General features: G+C 40.5%; 1 long non-coding RNA gene across 3 annotated transcripts in view; it reads left to right on the top strand.

Annotated features, from left to right (window-relative positions):
- Positions 1–534: 534 nt before the first annotated feature.
- The window catches only part of LOC103349589 (uncharacterized), a 42397-nt gene continuing 23657 nt past the window's right edge, over positions 535–19274 (top strand). The window contains exons 1-3 of one of the 3 annotated variants that reach the window (XR_011381979.1): positions 535–1054; positions 14660–14813; positions 17205–17294. This is a non-coding gene — a long non-coding RNA (uncharacterized lncRNA). Of the gene's footprint in view, positions 1055–5530; positions 13225–14659; positions 14814–17204; positions 17295–19274 lie in introns of those variants that run through there. The other 2 variants (XR_007922502.2, XR_011381980.1) reach the window with 2 other exon arrangements.

The following is a 19274-nucleotide window of genomic DNA, read 5'->3' on the forward strand; positions in this document are numbered from 1 at the left end:
AAATACAACAGGGAACTGGAATCGGAAATTTCGACAGTGAAGTTCTGGATGGCACATCTCTTTGGTGACTGAGGAAGAAAGTGTCTGAGGTAGAAAGCAGGATTCTTAGAAAGAGGAAGTCAAAATGCTGAGAAGCCATAGAACATGGGATAAATTGTCCATGGAGAAGGCAATGCTACTCAGGCCAAGACCGGAGGCAAGGGATGGTATGGCCAAGAGTCCGTGATTATAGACAGGAGAAGAGGACAGTCTGGTCATAGGGCAGGAGCCTCACAGCAGACTTGCTGTTGTCCTTGTTGTTTTTACAGGAAAGTTGGACGTGGCAGTAGGGAGCAAGGAGGAAGTTTAGCTCATCTGAGAAGGATGCTGTGGAAGCAGCAGCCTCAGGGGCTTTAGATAAGGGAAAGAGTGAGCTGAACCGGATGCTCTAAAAGAGGAAGGTTGGGGCAAAAAGGAGTTTGCTTGTATTGAGGCAGCAGCTTTGGGGTCTGTTGCAGTTGATTTCTTAACAATGTTGCAGTGGATTCGTTTCTGAGAGGAGGAGCGTGGTGGGGGCAAGAGGCGCAGAGTCAACACACAGACCCCGGGAGTTGGGTGAAAGTGGGCTTGAGGCAAGCAACCCGCAGACTCGTTTATTTCAGTTAATACAACAGCTTATATAGCCAAGACAAGCCAATCCAGTCAAGGGGTGGTCTATGCCCCAACCAATCACAGTCTGATGCCAGGCAGGCTCCGTTGCCAGGTGGGTTTCAAAGCCATTCCTGAGTAACTGATGCTTGCTTGCCAGCAGCCATCTTGGCATGGCCCTCTCATTCCACCACAGGGGTCATAGTGGCAGTGTTTGGGAGGTGATAAGAAAGCTTTGCAGAATCTGGGGCAAGACGATACAGCATGCTGTGGGCATGATGGTGTGGCAGTAGCAGGCTCGCCAGGGTAGCTTACACTTGGGTGTTGACTGGTGATAATTGGAGATGAGGGACATGGAGAATAGGTAGTAGGCTCAGAAGTCCGTTGGAGGAAGGTGGCCTGGACCTAATGATTAAAGATCTGGGGGGTGAGTTCCTTGCAAGTTCCTAGGTAGATGCTGAATTCTGGGCCTGCACAGCTCTGAGCAGCAACTTCTTGGAGGTTGATGCTATCTTTCTTTTTAAAAAACTTGTTTATTTACATGAAAGGCAAAGAGAAAGAGGCTTTTCACCTCTGGTTCACTCCCCAAAAGCGGACAGCAGCTTGGCCTGGGCCAGGCAGAAACTGGGATTCAGGAACACACTCTGTCTCCTACATGGATGGCAGAGACCCAAGTATTTGAGCCATTGTCTGCTGACACCCAGGGTGTGCATTGGCAGAAAGCTAGAATCAGAAATGGAGCTTGGACTTGAACCCAGACATTGTATTATGGTATGCAGGAGTCCTAAGTGGCATCTTTATCACTGTGTCTGGCACCTGCCCCTGGTGCTATATTAATGAGTAGAATGGAGGAAGCCCTTAATTTTCTCTAAGATATCCTCCACTTTGTATCTATGGGCCTAGTAGACTGGTTCTCAAGCCAAGTAGAGTGGGCCAGTCCACTTTCTTCTTGGGATAGCATACTCTGTTTGGTCACCTGAAATCTCTCCTAAGACCTCCCATGCCTTTTTGATTCTTGACTCACACTCATGACCTGCACTTAGAAGGTGCTGGAAAACTCCCCAGTTTGAAGCCAGATTTTGAGATTTTACAAACTCGGTTACTTTGGACAAGCTACTTAACCTCTTTGAACTTTAAACTTTATCTTCCTTAACTGCAAAATGGACATGATAATGACTCACAGTGTCGTCACCAGGATCCAATAATATAATTAACCTAACGCACAGACCCTAGTAAGAGACTCAAGGAAATGCACAGCTTCATCCCTCTGTAATTCTCTAAGCTCCAACTGTATGGGACGTTTTCACGCCTACCCTTTTCTCACCATTGTGCCTTTGAACATGCCTGGAGTTCTTTTCCTTTGCTATCCCTGCCTCTGTGGATTTTTTGCCTTTACCATGTTATTGCTGCTCAACACTTGTCTGTAGGCTTCTGCAGATTTCCTGACTGTTAGCCGGTCTGGGGCACTTCTTGAGTCAGGAGGACTGAAGTGTAATCACGTGTACATCTGCTCCTCTGTCACTCACACACAGCTCCTCCGTATGAACCCTCAACTTATCACCATCAGCTCATGAGCTGGTGGGTCTTCCTCACTGGACTATGAGTGACTTGGGGGGAGAGACACCCCCATTTTCTTCTCTTGAATGTTGTTTCACACTCACCAAGAATTTGCAAAATATTTGTGGAGATACAAACAAGTTACCTCCTATGACTCATGTTTATTCTCCCAGACTTTATTGCCTTTTAAAAGGAGGTAAACAATAAGTAAATAAGGCTCTCAGTTTTCTAATTTCAGATAATGGTCCATAGAGGAGGTATTTGTTTGGGAAAGTGTAACGTGACTTTGAAGAGGGGGCTAGTATTGTTGGTAAAGGTCATCGTAGAACCACTGAAACTGCACTATCATTTTTGGCCATTTTTAAAAAGATTTATTTTATTTATTTGAAAGAGTTACAGAGAGAGGTAGAGACACACATACACTCAAAGAAAGAGAGAGAGAGTAAAAGAGAGAGAGAGTGGCTGCAACAGGAGCTTCTTCTGGGTTTCCCATGTGGGTGCAGGGGCCCAAGGAATCGGGCCATCTTCTACACTTTCCCAGGTCTTTAACAGACAGCTGGATCAGAAGTGGAACAGCCAGGACTTGAACTGGCGTCCACACAGGATACTGGCGCTATACTCCAGGGCTTTAACTCACTGTGCCACAGTGCCAGCCCCAATTTTTGGCCATTTTTAACTCCTTCAATTATTATTAATTATGGCCCATCTCATACTTGGTAACACAATTTGTGATATCTTATTAAGGAATTAAAAATATGATCTCTGGTGTTTATAAAGGAAGAGATGTAAGTGCTTGTTCTGATTAGGATATTACAGATGAAAACAATTCTCTGACTTGCAATTTGAAGACAAGCATTATTATTTTACACAGGTGTTGCATGGAATCGCTTCCACTGTCTTCCTATCTCTGAATATATGTCCATGGCGCTCCAGTAGTTTTCATCAGAGACTGGGAAATAATGGAGCATTTAGCATCATAATGATCCTGTAGAAAACACTGTTATTCAATTTAAATTTAGACAATGCAAATGCAATTAGAAATGTCTGTATATTGCTTAATATTCTTTGGATAAACTAATATTTGTTGAGTTTTTCATAGATGGACATCTGTTTCAGAATCTCAGTTTTGGCCTTTTCCTGAAAGACTTACTGAAAGTTCAGTGGGGTGCTGTAGACTGATTAGAAGAGATGGCATTTACTTCTTACCTAACTTCCTTCCTTCCTTCCTTCCTCTCTCTCTCTCTCTCTCTCTCTCTCTCTCTCTCTCTCTTATTTATTTATTTATTTGAAAGAGTTACACACAGAGAGTAGGAGGATCAGAGACAGAAAGAAGTCTTCCGTCCACTGGTTCACTCCTCAATTTGCCACAACGCCCGGAGCTACGCTGATTCCAAAGCCAGGAGTTTCCTCCAGGTCTCCCACACAGGTGCAAGGGCCCAAGGACTTGGGCCATCCTCCACTGCTTTCCCAGGCCATAGCAGAGAGCTGGATCTGAAGTGGAGCATCTGGGACTCAAACTGGCACCCACATGGGATACTGGCACTACAGGCAGTGACTTTACTCTCTACGCTACAGTGCTGACCCTTACTTACCTAACTTTCTAAAAATATCTAATAATTATTATTATTTTCTTACACATTTTCTCTTTATTCATCATGATGTTTTCTCTTTCTTGATGGAAAAAATACTATGCTCATTATTTGTATCTGGAAATGCACATTAGTGTACATATCCCCACATTTTCAATATGTTTTAGTAATTAAAAAACATTATTTTTTATTTATAAGAAACACACAGAAAGATGCTGCAAATATATCGAAAATTTTAAAAAGATTTATTATATATATTTAGAAGACAAAGTGACAGAGAGGGAAAGAAAAAAAAATCTTCCATCCACTGGTTCACCTTGTCTGAATGGCTATAACAGTCAGGGTTGGGCCAGGCCCAAACCAAGAGCTTGGAACTCCAACTGAGTTTCCCATGTGGCTGACAGGGGCTCAAGCACTTGGGTCATCTTCCACTGCTTCACCAGGCTCATTAGCAGGGAAATTACAGAAGTAGAGTAGCCAAGACTTGAACCTACACTCTGTTATGGGATACTGGTGTTTCAAACAGCGGCTTAACCCACTGCGCTGCAATGCCAGCATTGTATGTTGAATTTTTACAAGGAAAGAATTATTATTGTACATAAGCCTGTGTAATTATCAAATTTATAAAGCAATATAAATAATACGTGTATGTTTATAAAGTTAACAGATTGTTTTTTCTTGACCACAAATTTGCATCAGTAGGATCTTCATTTAAACTGAGAGTTCAAGTTTATAGAGAAATTCGGCTACTGGAATATTTTCCCTGCTTGCTTAATGCTCTTAATCTCAGTCTTGGGGAAACATCTGCAGCTGTCTGTGGTCTCTAAATCACAGTTGGCTAGAATTGCCCTTGGTTGCTGTTTTTGAAGCCACCATCTTGTTGGTTGGATATCTATGCCTACCCAACCATTTCTATCCACAGCTGAACTTCACTCATGCAAAGTCCTTCTTCTGATATATTTGCCCTGTCTTCCAATTCTTTGAAGTAAGTGTGAACTCTTGTTTATGAAACATTTCATACCAGTTACCAGTTACAAGCCACTGTCAAATGTGAGAAGAGACCAAGATGTTGATGTTGAATCAGACAGACACAGTACTGATGTATCGAACCTAGAGATACATTAAGTTTGAAACTTTGGTCCTTTTTATTTTTATGTCTTAAATTATTGCTTTTTTGTTCTTTAAGATGGTATTGGATTTGTGGAAGAATCGGAAGAGAGTCTTACATGTTCTTTGAAGTTAGGAGGTTGAGGTGCTGGGGCAATAGTTTTTGACAGGGTAGATGTCTGAGTACCTGCAGGACTCAGAAAGGAGTGTACCACCATGAGAAGCTGGTAACCTACTTGAGCACCCAGTCAGTAGACAAGGTCAGAGTCAGAGCTCTTTGTTATTTTTTTTCCTTTTAAATATTTATTTATCAGAGCTGGCACTGTGGCCTAGCAGGTAAAGCTGTTGCCTGTAGTGCTGGCAACCCATATGGGTGCTGGCTCAAGTCCTGGCTGTTCCACTTCCAAACCAGCTCTCTGCTGGCCTGGGAAAACAGTGGAGGATGGCCCAAGTCCTTGGGCCCCTGTACCCATGTGGAAGACCCAGAAGAAATTCCTGGCTCTTGCCTTTGGCTCTTCCCAGCTACGGCCATTGCGGCTATCTGGGGAGTGAACCAGCATATGGAAGACCTCTCTCCCTCCCCTCTCTGCCTCTGCCTCTCTGTAACTCTGCCTTTCAAATAAATAAATAGATAGATAGATAGATAGATAGATAAATCAATCTTTAAACAAAAATATAGATATTTAAGAAAATAAAAATTCATTTATTTATTTGAAGGGCAGAGTTATAGAGAGGCAGAGGCAGATAAAGTTCTTCCTTACACTGGTTTACTCCCCAAATGGCTGCAATGACCAGAGATGTGCCGATCTGAAGCCAGGAGCCTGGTGCTTCTTCCAGGTCTCCCATGTAGGTGAGGGGACCCACAGACTTGGGCCATCTTCCACTGCTTTCCCAGCCACAGCAGAGAGCTAGATCTGAAGTGGAGCAGCCAGGACTTGAGCTGGCGCCCATATGGGATGCCAGCACTACAGGTGGCATCTTTACCTGCTATGTTGCGATGCAGCCCCTGACCTTTGTTATTTGTAAAACAGAACACTCAACTATATATGCACTTAAGTTAAATTCTCAGTGCATTCAATTTCTCCCCAGTGTGTCTTCTGCCTTTAGGCTTCTCCCCAGTCCTCCATGCTTTCCTGAACATGCGGCTGCCCTGCTGCTGCTAGCACCGTTCCTCATTCCACTTGTGTTTCTCATAATGGATTTTCTGGGTGGCAGGGTGTTTTCACCATTATGAGATGGTGGGAGTGCAGAGTGGAGATGGGAAGGCTGGCTGCACAGATTCATCTCCACCTATTAACAACTGTATTTAAACACAACTAATGGTAATTACAATGGAGAGCTTCATAAAAAGAGATGAATTTTCAAAAGGTATTCACTGTTATTGAGTATACTAAAGGGAGAAATAATGTACTTATATATAGCTTGAGTATTTCTCAATATACATATAAATAACCTGGTGCTGTTATTAAATTGCAAATTCTGATTCAGTAGATCTGGGCTAGGCTGGGAGACTCTTCATTTTTGAAAATCTCCCAAGAGATGTCTGATCTTGCTTCAAACAATGAGTAGTAAGGTCTTAGAGGACTTCAAATAATTAATACTATTCTATATAATTGGAGGTCATTTATTTCAGAAAATATGTTATATGTATGTATCTAATTTCTTCCTGACTGGTAATTAGAAATTTATTCCTTGGCCATGCTGTTCATATTTGAATGAGTATTAGGCTTAAGTGGTAACATGTTGAAAGGATGTTGCTTGGTATCCAAAAGAGACAGCTAAATGACAGCTTTTGTAACTGGAAGTACTTGTAGAGTTATTGTTTTCTTTTTCCCAAAGAATGGGATTATGCTACAGTTTAGAGGTGGCTTGTCTTCCCGAAGCTAATGTGCTGGAAGCTTTGTCCTCAAAATAATGATTTTGAGAAGTAGTGGGACTTTTAAGAGGGGTAGCCTAATGGGAAATTATTAGGTCATAGGAAACCATCCTCATGAATGGTTTAATGTCTTTCTGAGACACTGGTTGGTTCTTGCAAGACTGAATTAGATCTCACAGATTTGGATGAGTTATTACAAGAGTGTGTTATTACAAAGCAGATCAACTTCTTGTCTGTCTCTCTCTCATGTGCCTGCTCTTTGCACACCTTTGCTTCCTCTTCCACTTCCCCACTGCATTGCTGCAACGCAAGACCTTCAACATTAACTGCGCAGGTGCTGGCAACACCCTCTTGGATACAGAGAACTGGGAGTGAGTAAACCTCCTTTGTTTTCTTTTCAGGAGAAATGAATGATGTATTTATTCCAAGAAACATATGTGCCATTGACATAAATTCTTAATTACTAAATAGGACATTTTCAGGAAACTTCTTTTCTTTATATGTGTCAGTATTTTTTATATGTTTCAGCATTTTTTATAGCAACAAAAAGCAGACTAAGACCATGAAATAGAAAAAGTCTTACATTAAGACTTGCACATAAAGTAGAACTTACAGAAGGTTGGGACATGCATGAATTTTCATTCCTGAACCATCTTTTCATGGATAATAGATCCTAACTTAATCCCTGCCTTTTAGAACCACTGATTCAGAGCATAAACATACCCAATTTAAAAGACTAGATCACTGGGCCTCGCAAGGATCATTCCATGTAAGATTGGGAAGATTTACTGCTCATTCCATGAATGGCTGCTGCTGTGTTCTCATCCTGGGAGTCCCACCCTATCTGCCTCTGGGAACTCTTGATTTTCACATGAAGATTCATCTTTGATGCCAGGATAGAGGACAATTCCTGGTCACAGAAAATTTGTGTGAGCACTGAGGATAGTGAGCGGCACCATGGCCTTGGTCCTGAGGCTCAGTTTCCCTTTTGATACCACGTACAGTAAGGATCAGAAGTATTTTCCAAAGCCGGTGCCCTTCTAAACTGCACTTCTCCAGAACGGAGGCTCACCTGTTCTTGTTGATCTCCTTCTAGATAGGGAATCCTGATCCTGAGCCCATTGCCAGAGGCAGGATCCCAGCAGCAACAAACATAGGCTTCACCAAATCTCTTCAGGGAACCCTGCGGAATCTGATTCTCACACATTCCTGGATCCTCCTCACTCCCTTATCTGTGTAGATGATCCCATTTTTTTTTTTAAAGATTTATTTGTTTATTTGAAAGGTAGAGTTACAGAGAGGCAGAGGCAGAGGTAGAAAGAGAGAGAAGTCTTCCATCTGCTGGTTCACCCCTCAGATGGCCTCAACGGCCAGAGATGGGCCAGGAGTTTCTTCCGGATCTCCCACATGGGTGCAGAGGCCCAAAGTCTTGGGCTATCCTCCACTGCTTTCCCAGGCCATAGCAGAGAGCTGGATCATAAGTGGAGCAGCCAGGTCTTGAAACAGCACCCATATGGGATGCCAGCATTGCAGGTGATGGCTTTACCCTCTATGCCATAGTGCAAGTCCCAGTGATCTCATTATTATTGTTATGTCTACATGTTCTAACAATGGGACCACTTTCCTGGACAGGTCAAAATTTTCCAAGTTCTCTTGAATACTGGGTATTGCTGACAGACCTAGCTCTGTATCTGAACTGGCAGGTGTCAGGGCTCTCTGAGGATCAAGTTCCTTAAAAGGACCAAGCCCTTTAAAAATACTTTTAAAAAAAGTAAGCCTAGGCTCATCTCCCCCAATCTGTTCTTCCCTCCACAATAACCTGCCTCTGCCTGACATCGTCCTGAGACATGGATGCCAAGGAGGTGGACGCTGTGAAGCTTCTGGGTGTCTGATGATGCTGTTACCAGGCAGAAGAGACATCCTGAAATAGTGAGATGAGAGTGTTATACAAAGGCATTTGTTTTCCATTTGTTTGTTCAATCTCTGGATAGGATCTCAGGCTCAGAATCATGTATTTCCCATTATTGTGAAAATCAAATTTCTCTTCTTCATACACTATTAACCATCTCTAGAAATGGTTATAGAATATGTGTGTTTGATCAACTGCTGTGTTTTCAGGAAAAAGTGTTCTTTTCTGAAACAGAGGCTTAACCAGGCACTGGCAACTTATCCTTTAGAAACCAAACATTTAGATAGTTTTTGGTTCCTTTAAAAAAGTTATATCTATCCTGGTGACTCATGGGCAAGAATACTTTTCTCACCAATAAAGTGAAGAGGAGGTGATTAAAATATCATCTTTGAGATGACACTGCTGTATTACATTTCATCATTCCAGTGCCCTTGGCTGTGGAATAATTGGAATAGAAGAAATCAGTTTAAAGATACATTTGCATTAAGTTGCATACATATGATTATTCCCACAAGTTTTGTGATAGTCCAATTTAGGCAGTGTGATCATGTGATGAGAGAGTTTTTGGGAAGTAGACGTCCTCAAATCTCATTGCACCTTATTTTGCCTAGTGGAAAGGCCTATCCTAAACACTTCTGATGTGTGCTTGTCTTTCAGGGGAGGGAAGCTGGACAGAAATAAAAGTCTTGGAGGAAAGGCCAGTGGTGTGTGTGTGTGTGTGTGTGTGTGTGTTTTAACAAAGCAAGATTTATTGAAGTCAGAAACCTCCTGCCACAGCCAGGAAGCGAGGGTGGAGGGACTCCAAGAGAGGCAGACTCCTGTCAGTAGTGGTTTTTAAGAAAATTATCTGTGATGGTTAATTTGATGTCAATTTGACTGGGCTAAGGGATGCTCAGATGGCTGATAAAATATGAGGCATTAAGTATATCTGTGAAGAGCTTAGCACTTAAACTTGTAGACTGAGTAAAGCAGGTGGCATCCTCCTATTCACTGATAGCTCGACCTATCTACCTACCTACCATCATTATTATCATCTACCATCTCTATATTATCTCCATGGCTTCTGTTTCTTGGAAATATCCTAATATAGTCCCACAAGCAATATTTTCACATTTCAAAGTCCCTACAGAAAGCACCATGAATAGGTAAAAACTCGCTCACTTGTACAGGTAAGCAGATGGCATGGTGACTGGTAACAGATTTGGTGCAGGGATCACTCACTGGGTGTAAAGTCTAGCTCTCTCTCTAACTGTTGATAATCCCATCTGTGAAATGGAGATGATAACAGTGCTCACCCCATGGGGTTCTTGTGGGGATGAATAGTGCTAATAATGGTAGGCCTTTGAAAAGAGCAGCCCACTTTCTTGCTATTTTTTTACTATATAAAAATCTCAATCTCAAATGGATACCTGTCAGCCTACACATATGTTCATGTTGCCATATTACAACATCCTGACTTTCTGTGGATTTGTGACTAGTGTCTTGGTTTAAATCTGGCTCAAAATCCTTCTTGTTCTTGATAGAACAACCATTTTATTTGAAAGAAAATTTTTCTGAATTGTTGAAAGCGGGGGAAAGAGTAGTGAGCACAGATTATGGTTGGTACATGCTACACAGCAGCTGGATCAGTGAATACAATGGTAGGTATGCTTTCTGACTTAATCTCCTGGATTTTTCCATACTAAGCCCTAGCTTATGTCTACATTCATATCTGCGTTCAAGATGGCTCAGTTTTCCAAAAGGCTCACCTCTAAGGTAACAGATATCAAATTACTGCCTTGAAGACTTATACTTTTAGTTTTCATACATTATAGTCACTGTTTTCACTGGCAAAAATAATAATTTAAAACAAAAGGTGATTATTTGTGTTTCAAATACAGCTGGAGTTCCATGCTGTATTTGTCTTACTAATCAAACCTCTCAAAGGGCAGCATTCCCAGAAGTACTAATAAGGCTTGGGAGGGGTTATTACCTCTAGATAATGGGTTCAGATAAGGGTGGGGCTGATAGGTCCATATTTACTAGAGATAGGAAGAGGAAAGAGAAATTGGACCTTGCAAATTCACACGTGCACTTCAGATAATTTTAAGTTCACATGTGGGTAAACAAGTGACAATTAATGGAGAGCATGTCTGTAAATGTATGTTTATATGTACTTATATGTACCTGGAAAAATGAATACACTGTAGGAGTGAATAGTTAACATGCAACTGAACAATCATATCAAAATGCTGCTGACAGGTAAAGTGACAATGACATGGCTGTCCCTCTCTTCTCTGTCCTTATGGCTGGCAGAGTCTAAAAAAATTCTATTGCTATATTGTTATGTCAGTGGTAATTTATGGAAGAATCAATTTACATTTTCCCATAAACTCAGGGTAGAAATAAGAATGAAAATAGAATTAGATCTTCTAAAGTGGTTCTAATTTAAAATAGTCTAGCCATTAGGAAAAATATATTTGCTATCTTGGATCAGTCACAAATTGGGAAAGTGCCTTTCATAAATACATACTTGGAATTAAAATTGTAAACAGTTATAACCTAAAGTGTCTTGGTAGCCATACAGATGCACATTTACAACAGTAAAAATTATCTTTTTGTTTTTGTTGGTTAGAGTGTAAACTAATGCAACCATCATGAAGACAGTATGGAGATTTCTAGAAATCTGAAAATAGGTTTACTATATGATCCAGCAATTCTAACTCCTGGGAATTTACCCAAAAGAAATAAAATCAGCTTCTGGAAGAATTATCTGTACCCACATGTTTATAACAGCTCAACTCACAATAGCTAAGATATGGAATCAACACAGATGTCCATCAGCTGATGACTGGATAAATTATGGTATATATATATATCATGGAATACTACTCAGCCTTTGAAAAGAATGAAATCCTGTGTTTCACAATGAAATGGATGCAACTGGAGACAATTATGCTTAGTGAAATAAGCCATCACATGTCTTCCTTGATTTGTGGTAGCTAATATACAGAGTATAAAAAATGTAATGTATATGAGCAAAATTGACATTCTGAGATTTGACTATTGTTTATAGACTTGTCTATACCCTTCAGGTAAAGTGGTTTTTCCTATTCACTACTTGTTGAATTTTTTATTTAGTAGAGGGTTAAACTTATAATTATAGAGTGAATTGAAAGTGTATCATTGCAAAAATTAAGAGAAAAGAAGAAGGAGGAAGGATGAAAGTAGGAGAGGGAGGGTATGTAGGGAGAGAAGTATCATTAAACTCTTAAAATGTATATATGAAATACATGAAATTTATTCCTTTGTATGAATTACCAAAAAGTAAAAAATGTTTAAGATGCCATCTTTTAAAACTAGTGAACTATGGTAAATATATTTTATGAAGATCAAACTGTATGGTTTGTGGACACATTAGCACCATGACATCCCCCTTACCTGAGGATGGGGAGGTGAAAACGGGGTCAGGCTTATGGAAACTCATGAGACATAGATCCAGAAATAAAAGAAGTCTAAGTACTATTCTCCAGAAGTTCTCAGTCCTTTGCTTGGACAATTGTAAGTAAGGGAGTGGGTGAGAAAGGTGATGCAATGATTTGGCTGTGACTTGAATGTGTCCTCCAAAGCTTCATGAGTTGGAAACTTGGTCCCCACTGTGGTGATGTGGGGAGGTGGTGGGACCTTTCAGAGGTGGGGGCTCATCAGAGGTTGTTATTGGCCCTCTCCCTTTGCTTTGGCTTTATGTCTCACTATCCATGTGATCTCTCCCTCTTGAAAGTGCTCCCTCACCATGTTGCCGCCAGGTGACTCTCACAAGAGCCATGCTGTTTAGGATTCCAGTAAGCCTGTTTTCTTTTATAAAGAACTCAGTCTCAGGTATTTCACTATCGCAACAGAAAACTGTCTAAGGCAATGGTGGACTGATTAGACTGTGATGATTGTCTGTGGAGACAGGTGACAGGCAGCTATAAGCAGTTGATAGAAACCCATCAAGCATGAAGCAATGGTGCCACAGGTCTTAGGAAGTCTTGAAAGCATCTTGTGCTACAGTACACGGTAAAAGATCTGATGTGCATAAAGATGACTGAATCACGAGAAAAAGCTCAAAGTATGCTTGCTCAGTGCCATTCATGGGTCAGTTTCTTTTCATGTCACCCACCAGGCACTCATTGTTCTTGGTTATGCTGTTATGAGGAGTACCTTTCTCCTCTTCCTTTGATCTTCCTATCTCCAGGTACCAGGGCAAAGCCCTGAGCAGTCTGGGACATTAAGCAGAACATTCTGGTGCCACATCATATTGTAACATTGTGCTTTACACAAAGTATCTGTATACAGAACTACCCACCCGTGACTTTGCCTTCATCTCTAACTTTTCTCTGTCTCTCAGCCTTCCTTGCTCCCTAATATTGCTTTATCCTGTGGCCCACTGGTTGCCAACTCAGGTGCTCCAGGAGCCATACCTAAACATGTCTGGGCCAAACAACACTGTGAGAAAAATTTGGACTGTAGATTTGAGTCTGTCCACCTTCCTTGCCTGTGTTTTTTCAGATATATTAAGGACAAAGATGTATATAAAGGTATGACATCAAGCTTAATTATAATAACCATTTTTATGTAATAGTATATTATAACATCTCTATATATGTGTAATTTGATAATAGTGTAATCCTGGCTACTGATATATTTCTCAAATGGATTATGTATATGTTTTACTTATAAATGGTATATTAGGGGGAAGAAAACTGGTATATAACTTGTTCTTAAAAAATTGGATCCATAATGAAACAAAAGAAAACTTTAATTTGTATTCATCAGTGGTTTTAAATGTTTTTCAACTATGAGCATGTAGCTTGAGATAAATTTAGAATGTTAACAATAGAATTCTGATTAAGTAAAGTGTGATTATGATTAAGTCTTTAAATATAAGAAACAGGTATTTAATGAAATCACAGAAAGAGGAAAATCCAAGTGGATTATGTCAATCATGAGAAGTATTTTATTGACATTTTTGTTTGGAAAATCAACAATTATCATTTTTTAAAATTTAATTTTTAAAATTGACACATAATTGTACATATTTATTATCTACAATATGATTTAGTGCATCAATTGTTTCTATTGATAGGCATAAATTTTTTAGTCTCATATGAACCCCTTTGCAATGTTCTTGCCTTCAGTTAACACTGGAAGAGTCACATTATCATCTCCCTACTAATAACTTCCTTTTACTTCCTCTGATGTATGTGTCAGGAAACCCAAATTTAGCCTCAGCTGATACAGTTCTCAGGCTGATATCATTTTGGGATCTTCTTATCAGCCTTTAGTTGGCTTAGTGGCAGACATTTCATGTTAATGCAGTTTAATGATACAGACTGGAAAAGGGAGGAAGTAGTTTTGCCGAGTTCTGAGCTGAGCAGCCATGGGTTGTCACCATGAGGTCACCACCATCACTTCCACCTCTTGGATACCAAGTCTCCAACTTCTGCTCACGCCCCGTGGTTTCTGTGAAACCTGTTGACATCTACTTGTCTCTGCTCAGTCTTAAAGCCCTGAGTTGTTGCCTGCAGCAGGATCTTCTTGCTGAAGACTACTGCTTTCTTGTTATCCCCCCATGGTATCTACCTTGAGTGACTGTTTTGAGGTTCTGTCTTTGTAAAAAAAACCTGATTCTCATTCTAGGTATGTAACCAAGACTCTGGCCAAGAGCTGCTTGGCAATACTGATCATCACTGGGTTGCAGGGTGGGGCAGAAGAGCTACTATGGATTCCAACTGGGTATAGTGGATGCAAACCCTCTTTTTTACAGCTTGGTTGAGAGGCCTTCATCCTTGGGAGCCTTGACAGGTTCTATGCATCACATTTAATTTGTAAATAAATATATTAGTGTCTTGGAAATCACACCATAGCAGGGCACATCCAACTGTCTCATGTTTTTAGGGACTACAAGGTATAATTTATCTATCCAGTCCCTTACTGTGAAACTTTCAACTTTGTTTTTTTTTTTAACCATAGACACTGCTACAGTGATTGTTGCTGTATACATGCCATTTCATCTTAGGAATTTTCAGTTGGCACAATAAAGTGAAGAAAGAAAGATGGCACAGTGTCCAGCAGAAAGATCCCAGGATCAGAGACATGGATTCAAGTCTCTGCTCCATACTTTGAGGTATTTGGAGCATAAAGCCTTTCTGAGATGCAACTTCCTCAATAGGAAAGTGGAAACGAAACTCTCTGCTCTGCTTTTGTGTGTGTGTGTCTGTGTGTGTGTGTGTGTTTTGAGTTTGACCAAAGCTATGAAGTCAACTTAGCTAGGTCGGTCAGCTTTTGGATAATGAAGACCCCTTGTTGGTGTGTTTCTCATTTAACATTTGGGAAGAATTTTCTAAAAGCTTCCATCTATTTATAGTATGATACAATGGAAAGGTAGATCTATTCAGTAATTGAAAACAGCTTGAATTGATTCTTACAAGTGGAGGAACCATAATAGTAAGTGCATTGACAAGGCTCTTATTTACTGTAAAGAGAAATGTGTCATTTGTTAAAGGAAGACAACTTGTCTTTCTGAAGACTGTCACTTCTGGGAGGATATGAAACTAGCACTGATAGGAACCACAAATTACAGAGTTACTCCAATTGTCACAATTCTCTGTCACCAATATTGTAATAAATAAAGGAACAGGGTATTGTGGAATTTTTTTAAAGTCATAGTTGATGTTAGAAATCTATAAATGCTCTTAATTAAGTGGTGATTCATATAGCTCATAACCATTTTGGATGGCTTATGTAAACATAAATAGGATAAGTTTTGTGACATTGGGTAAGGTGCACAGGTCTGAGGAAAGTAATCTCATATAATGGAGAAGTAGATTTGTGCCAGGGGTAGGCACTTGGAAGTCAGAAATGAAAGTCACCGCACAATGAAGAGTATCTCAAGTTCTCCTGACTTCCAGCTCAGTGTGTCCCCCATGTGATCCTAGGATAGTCAAGTGACTGTTTGAGTAGATACTTCCTCTAGATAAACATGGAAATTTTGTTGTCACAATTCTTTTAAATGGTGTTGACTTTGGGTGGCAAACAAGCTGGGATAAGACTTGGTAGGTATTACTTCAGGCAATGATGTCAGCAGTTGTGTGTTAAACAAATAAATTAGAGATTCCTTTAATGCCAATTTATACAATCAGAAACACTACAATCTCCTTTATTTGCTTTGGGCAACTAGGTTTGTGTAACTTCAGGGCCAAGCCCAGAGCAAGTCTGTTGACAAAGATGCGGGCTAATGATAATTTTCTAGCATGGAAAGATAAGTGACATGAACACTGAGAAAGACTTCCAGCCAGTTTCTCCATCCACTGTATGAGGTGGGGGAAGAGCGGCAGGCTGGCAGGCTGGCAACACCTGGATTCTCCACAATGATCTGGTCCCCATGCACTCCCACCCTTCAGATTTGACAGCTCTCTAAATGCTGTATTTAGCTAGGTTAGCAGTGTTAATTATTATTAAGCTACCATTTATAGAGGGCTTCTTATGTACCAGGTGCTCATTTATAGGCCTAGATATTGGTCCTTCATCACTGGTGGGTCATTTTAATCATTTTGCAATGTTTTAAACATGACTTGTAAATAGATTCTGGAATGGATTAGAAGGGGGATTAGAAAAGAACAAACTTGAAAATGGACTCAAATACTTGTGCCTGCATTTTCATAGGGGCATTGTCCACCATAGCCAAAAGGTGGAAACAATCCAAGGTTCATCAATGGAAGAAATGATAAGCATATTGGGGCATATCCATACAATGAAGTATTATTCTGCCACAAGAGGAATGAAGTAATGATACATGCTACAGTATGGATGAACTTTGAAAACACTATGGTGGGTGAAAAAAGCCCAAAGTAAAAAGTCACATATGGCAAGATTTATATGAAATACCCAGAGTAGGAAAATCCATAGAAACAGAAAGCAGGGCCAGTGCTGTGGCATAGTAGGCTAAGCCTCTGTCTGCAACGCTGGCATCCCATATGGGTGCCAATTCATGTCCCAGCTGCTCCTCTTCAGTTCCAGCTCTCTGCTAATGGCCTGGGAAAGCAGTGGAAGATGGCTCAAGTGTTTGGGCCCCTGTACCCATGTGGGAGAGCCAGAGGAAACTCTTGGCTCCTGACTTGGATTGGCTGGGCTCTGGTCATTGTGGCCATTTGGGGAGTGAACCAGTGGATGGAAGACCTTTCTCTATGTCTCTCTCTCTCTCTCTCTCTCTCTCTCTCTGTGACTCTGCCTTGCAAATAAATAAATAAAAACCTTAAAAAAAATAAAAGAAACACAAAGCAGGTTGATGGTTGACAAGAATGGACAGGAAGTGACTTTTCATGTACATGGAGTTTTCTTTTGGGGTGATGCAAATTGTCTACAACTGGGAAGAGGTGGTGGTTGTGCAATGCTGTGAATGAATTAAATGCCACTGAACCTATGTTCCATAAATATCATCTCCCTAGTAATAAGAAAGAATAAACCTAGAATAAAATTGAAGTCTGTTTTCCCACACCTTTGTATTTCTCTCTTGCAGCCCTTCTGCCAGGTGCAGTGGAATTAGAAAAGCAGTTGGATTCATCTTATTTGCTTCAGGTCTCAGTTCAAAGGTCACCTCATCAGAAAGGTACGTCTGCCCTGTCTGTAACAGGCCCCCTTGCCCCTTTTGTCCCCTTGATCTTTTGCTTGTCTTTTTAGCACTTTTTACAAACTGACATATATTGTTTCATAATTCTTCTGCCACATCCCAACTGAATATAATCTCTGTGAAATAATAATTTTATTATTATTATTGCTGTATTTAAATGACTTCCAAAAAGAAGTAACATTCTATCATGGCATAGGTATTTTTTGAAGATTTATTTGAAAGCTGGAGTCGCAGAAAGGGAAAGGGAGAGATAGAGATCGAGAGATAGAGAGAGAGAGAGAGAGAGATAAAAAGAGAGAGAGAGAGAGAGGTCTTCCAAACTCTAGTTCTCTCTCTAAATGGCTGCAATGGCTAGGGATGGGCCAAACCAAAGCCAGGATCCAGGAGCTTCTTCTGTGTCTCCCACGTGGGTGCAGGGGCCCAAGGATTTGGGCCATTCTCCACAGCTTGCCCAGGCCATTAGCAGGTGCTTGGATGGGGTGTGGAGTAGCCGGGAATCGAACTGGCCCTCATTTAGTATGCTGGCACTGCAGGTGGCAGCTTAACATGCTACCCCGCAATGCCGGTCCCAGAACTTTATTGTTGTATTCACTATTGTGCCTTAAACAGTGCCTTACCTGTGGGGCTGGCCTGTGGCATAGTACACTAAGCCTCTGTCTGTAGTGCCGGCATCACATATCAGTGCTGATTTGTGTCCCAGCTGCTCCTTTTCAGATCCTGCTGTCTACTGGATCTGCCTGGGAAAGCAGTAGAAGATGGCCCAAGTGCTTAGGCTCCCATACCTGCATGGGAAGACCTGGAGGAGGCTCCTGTCTCAGCTCTGGATCAGGTTGCGGCCATTTGGGGAGTGCAGCAGTGGGTAGAAGACCTTTTTCTCTGTCTCTCCCTCTCTCTACCTTTAACTCTACCTCTCAAATAAATAAATAAATAAATCTTTAAAAAAAAAAACAAAACAAAAAGCAACAGTGCCTTACCCAAACATAGATGCTCAAAACATATTTGGTGAAGCAATATATGGATAGTATCTTTTTTTTTTTTTTTTTAGCTAGAAACCTTTTATTTAAGGTATACAAACTTCATGCATTTCATATATACAAATTTAGGAACATAGTGATTGTTCCCACCCTACCCTCCCTCCTGCTCACACTCCCACCCTTCTTTCTCCTCCCTCTCCTATTTCCATTTCTAGTTTTTATAAATATCTATTTTCAATTAAATTTATACATACAAGATTAACCTCACATTAAGTAAAACATTCAACAAATAGTATGAAAAGAAAAAAAACCTGTTCCTCAATAGTCAAGACAAGGGCTGTTCAAAATCATCACATCTCAAAAGTATCAATTTCACTTCTATAGCTTACCTTTTAGGTTCTCTATTTGTTACTGCAGATCAGGGAGAACATGTTATTTGTCTTTTGGGGACTGGCTAGTTTCACTAACTAAGTATATGGTTTTATGGATCAGTATTGAATTCTGTTTTTCTTCAATATTAGGCATCTTGGGTTCTGTATTAGTTAGGGATTTCCAGAGAAATAAATGAATATGTTTATACATAAAAAGAGATTTTTTTACCAGGTATTGGTTCATGTGATCATATTGTCTGAGAAAACTAGGATCGGCCCAATCAAATTGACACGCAAAGTTAAATATCCCAGATGTCAGAGATTATGCTCTTTAGTTTTGGAACTAAACTAAGGGCCATCTAGTTGGCAAGATGAGACAGATAACCAACAGTTAAATGACAGGGTGAGAGAATAGCATGTTATTGCGGAAGGAAGAATCATCTGAGACCCATCAGATTTCACTTCTAATTATGAATCCTTTACTCAGGAGAGGATTTCAATCTCTCTGGGCCTCGATTTTCTCATTAGTAAAAGTTAGGTGAGACTGGATTGTCTTTCTTTTGCATTCTAAAGTTGCTAAGCACGTATTTGGAGAACAGACAAATACCATGGAG

Source organism: Oryctolagus cuniculus, chromosome 14, assembly GCF_964237555.1.
Source record: "Oryctolagus cuniculus chromosome 14, mOryCun1.1, whole genome shotgun sequence".
Lineage (NCBI taxonomy): Eukaryota > Metazoa > Chordata > Mammalia > Lagomorpha > Leporidae > Oryctolagus > Oryctolagus cuniculus.